Below are 7,853 nucleotides of genomic sequence, written 5' to 3' on the forward strand. Positions count from 1 at the left end.
CATCCCCGAGCCTCTGGGCCATTCTTCCCTGTGCCTTATGGCTAGGGCTGGCTGAAGATGTCAAAGTTGTGCATTGCTCCCAAGATGTGCAAGTGGGTGCAAAGGGGTTTGCCAGATGGCCCGCATGCAGTGCAAACATGTGCACAGATGATTCTAAAATGAAGCCCTTGGCTCCCCCCTCCCCACCCCGAACACAAAGCCATGGCCCGTTTTGCCCCTGGAGCTTAAGTCCTGCTGGCAGGGTGAGGGGGGAGTGTGTCACCTGTGCCTCCAATCCTCCTGGGGGGTCACCTGGAACTCCAGTCCTCCCTGGGGTCACTCATACTCAACTCATCAGTGACTGGAACCTTGAGGGAGGAAGGCGGTGACCTCACCACAGAGGGGGCTCCCAGACTCACGATAACATGCCAAGGTAGCATTCAGCCTCTGTGAAGCGGAGGACCTTGAAAATAGGAGTGGGTGTCCGGGGCTCCTCCCAGGGAGTGGGGGGGTCTTGGGCAGGTGCAGATTGGGGAGCACCAGGGGGCTCAGAGGACACTCCTGTCCCCCAGGGGGCTCATCGCCTGGAGCACAGTGCCCAGCCAGCCCCCTCCAGCAGCCCCCACCCTAGCCCCTGCCACCTCCACACCATTTTATGAGGCGATCAGTGTCATATTGATCTGAGGGAGGGCTGCTGGCCCTAGTTCCAACTCAGTGCTGCCGAGGAAGCAGATTGCCGCCTCTGACCTTTCCAAAGCAAAATCAGTTTTCCTTCTTTCTTTCTTTCAATAAAACCCAAAAACTTCTCTCCCTCCTTTCTATCTGATTTCTTTCCCCATTTGAAGAGCAAAAGCCTTTTCTTACAAGTCCCTGCAGCCTTCCAGGGGCTGCACTCCGCTTCTGACTGGCCTCCCACATCCTGGGGGTCCGGAGTCAGGCTCTGGGCCTAATTCTCTGGGCCTTGCCCTGCCCCAGCTGTGGCTCAAGGAGCCGCAGCAAGAAAGGGCTGGGGAAATGCTCGGCCAGTGAGGAAGCTCCCCCACAGCATACTCTTCCCCACAAGGAAGTGGTTTTCTGAGCCGGCACTGGGGCCAGGGACATGGTGGAAGGACTCCAGAGCCGGCCCTCCTCTTGCACAACTCCAGGGGGGAGCCACTCACGTTCTGCGTGGACGGCACCTCGGAGAATTCAGCAGGATGCACAGCAAATGTGCTTCTGGAGATAGGCAACATGGTGGATTCGATTATGTACACACACGCGCGCACACACGCGCACACACACACACACATCCCTGGTGTCTCTGCCTTCCCCAGAGCTGCTCTAGGTCCTGTAGGCCCCCAGGGTTGTTGCTGTTGGCGCAATTCATGCATAAAATGGTCCACACGGACAGCTTCTGCTCTAATAAGCACCACAGTGGACTCTTCCCGACCCCATCGTGTACACACACACACACACATGGACTCCCAGCAGACCTCTGCCATCACCCTGCTACTCCCAGTCTATGACTTCCTGCCGTCATAGCACTGCGGTATATGAGTGGATGAACGGAGGCAATGGTCGATCCCTTGGGCTTACAGATCCAGTGAAAGGCGAGTGGGGATTTACTCTCCGCTCCTCCGATGCTTTGTATCTTCACTATTCATATCAGTCGCTCACACAGAGACTCAAGCAGAAAGTATACACACGTACCACGCAAAGACAGACACAGACGCCCACACAGAAAGATGATCCCTTTTCTGTAGTGCACACACAGTCCATGAGACAGCCACCCTCTGCAGGAGCACACCCCTGTGGACAAGCAGGCACGCGATCCCCAGGCAGCACGCAGCTACGTCACAGCTACCTCCAGATAGACACCTGCTTGTACATGAACTCAATGTACACGCTCAAAAAGACATCTCCAGGGACCCATGCAAACACATCCCCCAGGTGCAATGTTCTTGGGCTGTAAATATGCTTTGACTATGCCAGAATTAGGTCTATCCCATAATTTTTTCATTATAGCTCTGTGGTAGGCATTCCTTTCTGGGTGGCCGACCCTTGATGGTTTGAAGCACGCAGGGCCAGTTGAGTGCTTTTGTAGGGTGATTTATGGGACGGTGCCTGGCTCCCCACGGGGCCCTGTCCTCTCTGCCCCGCGCATTCCCTTAGAGAGGCCCAGAGTGGGGGAGCGACTGCCCACAGCTGTGTGCTCTGAAGGCTGGGCTGCTCCAAAAGGAGATGGGTCCAGGCACTCTGATTCTGCTCCCAGATAAGGAAGGTAGAATGCAGACGCCTGCTGGGGGAAGGTAATTCTTTACTGTCAGAAGGGAGGAGTACTTGGAACCAGGGAGGATCTGCTGTTGGGGATGAGGAGACAGCCCTGCAACTCATCATGGGCTCTCATGTCTCTGTGCCCAATTGCTTTGCCACTAAAGTGGTCTTTAGCAGCCAGAGACAAACTTCTCTTCTGATGGGTCCCTGGTGGCTTCCCAGAGGGTCACAGGGAAGAGATAAGTCCAGGGAGTACATGGGAGGAGCCACAGTGACCCTGGACATGGGTGAGGGCAGGGGCACGGGGGAGATTTAGATATTCTGCAGCCGGCCTGGGTGTGTTTTAATTCTCTAACATGTCGTGCTTAAGCCAAGCCAAGCTCGGAGCTGGGATGGTGGTAAGGCCCCTGGGCGGGGGATTCTGACCCTGGAGACAGGGATCAGGCTTTCAAAGAGCAGAACGCTCTAATAGAGACTTGGGGATCCATCCCCGGGCAGAGAATGCATTCTGTCTCCCTGTCTCCCCAACAGCTTCCACCAGACAGAAAGGCTGCTTTAGGGAGACAAATGATCCCCATTAATCCCATCAGGTAATGAGCCAGTTGGTGCCATCATTAATTATACTAATTAAAACACACGGGCCTGTGAGGTTGCCACACACTCTCTGCCACCCCAAACATTTCACTTCTCTTGTCTCTGCCTGGGGCGAATCCTCAGCCAGACCCCAGGCTCCCAAGATCCTGCAGAAGGAAGCTGTGCACAGCCAGCTAGTTTCCAGCATACATCTTCTGCCGGGTCTACCGATTTCATTAACACACCTACTATGTGGGCTGCTGGGGACTCAGAGAGAAATGAGACCTGGGACTTCCCACGGGACCAGAGAATCAGGCAAATGGCCAACGAAGGAGAAGTACGAAATAGGCTCTGGTGGCTGCTCGCGCTTTGCAATTTAGAAAGCTTCTTCTCAAGCTGTGTCTCCATCCATCTTTGCTTGAGGAAGTTGCTACCATCAGCCCATTCTGCAGACAATAAAATTGAGGCCAAGCCCCTTCCTACAGCTTGCTGCCCAAGGAATGCAGAGGTGGGACTTGTGCGGACAACTGCCCTTGATGCCCGGGCCTTGTTCTTTTTTTTTACAACCCAGGAAAGGAGAGGGAGTTGCCGTTCATTCTGAATGGGGGTTTCCAACAAATCTTCTTCAAGGGGGCTCCGATGAATTGAACTTTAGTAGATGAGCACGTTGAATCGGTGGGGGAAGTGAAAAGACCACTTTAAGAGGGAGAGAGAACATTCACGGGGCCAGAATGGGAGGCTCACAGACTGCTTGCAGGATCCACGGAGATGAGCATTGATGAGGCAGAATGGAGATAGATTTCAAACATCCTGAAGTTCCAAAAAAGGTTCAACAAGAGATTCTGGGATATTTCTTTGAGGCCAAATGGAAAATCAGGATGGGTTTAGAACAGGTCAGATGCAAGTTTATCTTCCTATCTGTCCCGGTGTCAGGACTGCGAGCCCTGGGGGAGGATTCCATTGTTCAGACCTTTTTCCATCGTCCACTTTATCATTCTTCACTTTGTTTTTCCATAAACTAAACATGCCTCCTCTGTCTAAACACTTGGTTCCAGACCCCTCTCTCGGCCTAGCGACCCATGATCTCCATCTCCCAGGCTGCTGCCCCCTTGGGGAGGTGTTGGCCCAGCACCAACCACGTCTGCCCCCGCCTCCTCGGCGCTCTGCCAGGGTGGCCCTGGGAGCCCCTGTTGCTCAACCCTTCCCAGTCCCTGGAAGTCAAGCTTCTCTGGCCCTGAGACATTCAAGGCCCAGCAAACTTCAATAGAAAGTCGAGAAGGAGACAGGTATGCACGCATGCACACACAGGCCAAGAGAAAGTGGGGGAAAGGGTGAGATTCACCACTTGCTGATGCACATAATGCATGATTGCTCCATAGTCCTAAGCTCCTGTCTGTATTCCTGCCAATTCCCATCGAGTCCCATTGAGCTGACACCCTGCGACTCCATGTGTGTCCCCAGTGAGGAGAATGAATGATGTTCTCCTCATAGCGTTGCAGTGGATGATTTCTCAGGGGACTCCCAGGCCTGTTTCTGAGGTACCTTGGGCAGATGCAGACCACCAGCCTATCTGTTAGCAGCCTGCAGATTAGCTGTTTACACGCCAGCATCCTCATCACCTCCTTGGTTCCTAAAAGCACGGTGACTTGGTTCTTCTACCCTCTGCATCCGCCACCCCCCCCCCCCAAACTCTGCCTCACTCAGAATAGTGAAGTGCATAGTAGACACAGGACAAACATCCTGCATCAGTCAGGGTCTCAGGGACCAGGCCCTCAAGCAGTGTGTTTAACAACTGCGCACGGACAAGGTTCTCCCTGTCCCCTGTGCCAGGGTATTCATATTTAATGGTACTTCAGTGCCTTCCGGAACCTCTCCTTCCCACCCTCAGCCACCACTGCCACCAGATGCATGTCTGCTTAATTACAGTTCATGAAGTGCTCGCCTATTAATAAAGCCTAATTAATCCAGTCATGCCACCCTGCGATGCCTTCACGGATGCGGAGACCATCCGCCACTTAGGCAGCAGCTCAGAGCACAAAGGGGTTCAAAGAGAACTAGCTCAGATCTGGCCTCTCTCCACCGCAGGCCCTTAACGTTTCTCCCGAGCTCCTGGAACTGGGAGGTTGACAGGTTCCATACGGGCTATGCACACAGCCTTGAACTATTGCACCTGTGCCTGCCTCCCCTCCTAGACCACGAGCTCCTTTGAGGACCTGGCCATCATCATCTGGCCCATTCTGACTCACGGCAGGGCAGCTCCCTGTGTTGTAGAGTAGACCTGCCCCGCAGGCTTTTCTTGGCTGTACTTGCTGCCTTTATGAAGGCTGATTGCCAGGTCTGCTGGGCGGGTTAGAGCCGCCAACGCCTGCCTCGCCCTCTTTAGGGACACGTTGTCCTTAGTGATCTTTGTAACCACCCATCCTCCTTCATCTCATTGCTCCATTCTAGGAGTGACATTGTGAGCAAGTGTGAGTGTGGCCTGTGTGGGCTTGAGATGAGGGACCTGTGAGCGATCCTGTGCCCAGTCTCAGGGACAATGTGGGGTGATGGAGAACACCAGCTTCGGAGCCACATGTTCTGGCTGTGTGACTTTGGACAAGTTCCTTGACTTTGGTGGAAGAGAAGGTGCTTGTGAAGGCAATAGGTCTCCCCGGGGACTGTGCAACCTGCGTACTGATGGGGGTTTTGCCGGGGTGGTGGTGGTAGGTTAGGGTTGAAAATGAAATGGAGATAATGGAAGGAAGTAGGCATGACTGAATGTCTGACACATGTGTCAAAAATGGTATTAAACACTTCGCTTGGAATCAACTTGACAGCAGTGGGTGGGTCAGGGAAGTTACTTTATTTACACCTCAAGGTTTTTGAGGTGCCAGTAATGTTGTTTCTTATTCTGGATCCTGGTTATGTTCAATTTATGAAATATTTATGAACAGAGTATGGGGCTCTCTCTCTCTCTGTTGTTTTTGCTAGGTGCCGTTGAGTTGGTTCCGACTCACAAGTATCCTATGTACAACAGAATGCGACAGCGCTCCCTTCTCCCAATCACTGCCATGTCTGTGCCCATTGTTACAGTCATTGTGTCAACCCATCTCCCCGATAGCCCTCCTCTTCTTTACTGACCCTCCCCTTTACCAAGTGTGTTAGTCCAGGTAGACAAGAGAACCAAATCCAGGGAGACACATATGTGTATAAGAAAGAGCTTTATATAAAGAGTAATTGTATATTAAGAAAACATCCCAGCCCAGGTCACATCAAGTCCATAAGTCCGACATTAGCCCATTATGTCCACTACCAATCTATAAAGTCCTCTTCAGACTCACAAAACACATGCAATGACGCCGAATGCAGAAAGATCACAGGCTACAGGGTGGGAAGTCCTGTGAATCCAGTGGCGGTGTCAGCATCTCAGCGCTGGCAGGGGTCTCCACGTGGCTCCCCCAGCTCCGAGGCTCTTGCTGCCTTTGGCCTGTCTCCATGTGTCTTGTCAGTTGCAATATCTCTCAGGGAGTCAGTCTGTGTCCCTCCTCCAATGAGCTATTTATTTCCTTAGTGCCTCCAAATGAAGTCATCAAGCTGCAACCCGATTGACAGGCTAATCCCCACCTCTTCACTCTTAAACCTCAAATTGACAACAGATTATGTAATTAGCACACCAAGCAGGATGTCTTTTTCCAGGGACTTATCTCTCCTGATAACAAGTCCTAAGTACATGACATGAAGTCTGCTATCCTCAGTTCCAAGAAGTATTCTGGTTGTACTTCTTCCAAGACAGATTTGTTTGTCTTCTGGCAGTCACAGTATTTTTAATATTCTTTGCGACACCATGATTCCAATGCATTGGTTCTTCCTCGGTCTTCCTTATTCATTGTCCAATCTTCACACGTATATGAGGTGATTAAAAATACCACGGCTTGGGGCCAAGTGCACCTAAATCCTCAAAGTAACATCCCTGCTCTTCAACATGTTATTTATTCATTTTATTGGGGGCTCTTACAACAATCCATTCATCATTTGTATCAAGCACATTTGTGCATATGTTGCCATCATCCTTTTCAAAACATTTTCTTTCTGCTTCAGCCCTTGGTATCAGCTCCCCGCCCCCCAAACCCTTGATAAATGATAGATTATTAATATTTTCATCTTTTATACTGTCCACTCTTTTACACTGTCTCCCTTCATTTATGTTTCTGTTGTTCATCCCCCTTGGTGGGGTGTTAAAACATCGATCATTGCTATCCGTTCCCTTTTCCTCTCCCTTCTCCTCCCACCTTCACCCTACCCTGATGGCATTGCTACTCCCAGGCTTTATCTGTCCTGGTTCCATGTGTCGAGAGCTCTTATTTGTACCAGTGTGCATGCTCTGATCTAGCCGGATCTGTAAGGCACTAGGGTCACGATAGCGGGGGGAGTATTAAAGAACTCGAGCAGCAGTTCTCAACCTGTGGGTCAGGACCTCTTTGGGGGTCAAACAACCCTTTCACAGGGGTTGCTCAATTCATAACAGCAGCAAAATTATAGTTATGAAGTAGCAATGGAAATAATTTCATGGTGAAGGGTCACCCCAACACAAGGAACTGTATTAAAGGGTCGCGGCATTAGGAAGGTTGAGAACCACTGAACTAGAGCAATGTTATGTGTTTCATCGGTGCCATACTGCACCCTGGCTGGCTTGTTCCTTCCTTATGACCCATCTGTGATGGGATGTCCAATTGTCTGTAGATGGGCTTCGTGTCTCCACTCCGACTCACCTTGTTCTCATTGATATGGTTGTTGTTTGGGGTCTTCAGGTGCCCGATACCTGATTCCATCAACGCCTCGTTACCACACAGGCTGGTGTACTTCTTCCATGTGGGTATTGTTGCTGCCCTGCTAGATGGCCACTTATTTAACTTCAAGCCTTTAAGGCCCCAGACACTAAATCTTGTAATGCCAGGCACTATCAGCTTTCTTCACCACATTTGCTTATGGTATGCACCCATTTTGTCTTCAGTGATCATGTGGGGAGGGCGAACATCAAAGAATGCCAGGTTATTAGAACAAAGTGTTCT

The sequence above is a fragment of the Tenrec ecaudatus genome, chromosome 1, assembly GCF_050624435.1.
Source record: "Tenrec ecaudatus isolate mTenEca1 chromosome 1, mTenEca1.hap1, whole genome shotgun sequence".
NCBI lineage: Eukaryota > Metazoa > Chordata > Mammalia > Afrosoricida > Tenrecidae > Tenrec > Tenrec ecaudatus.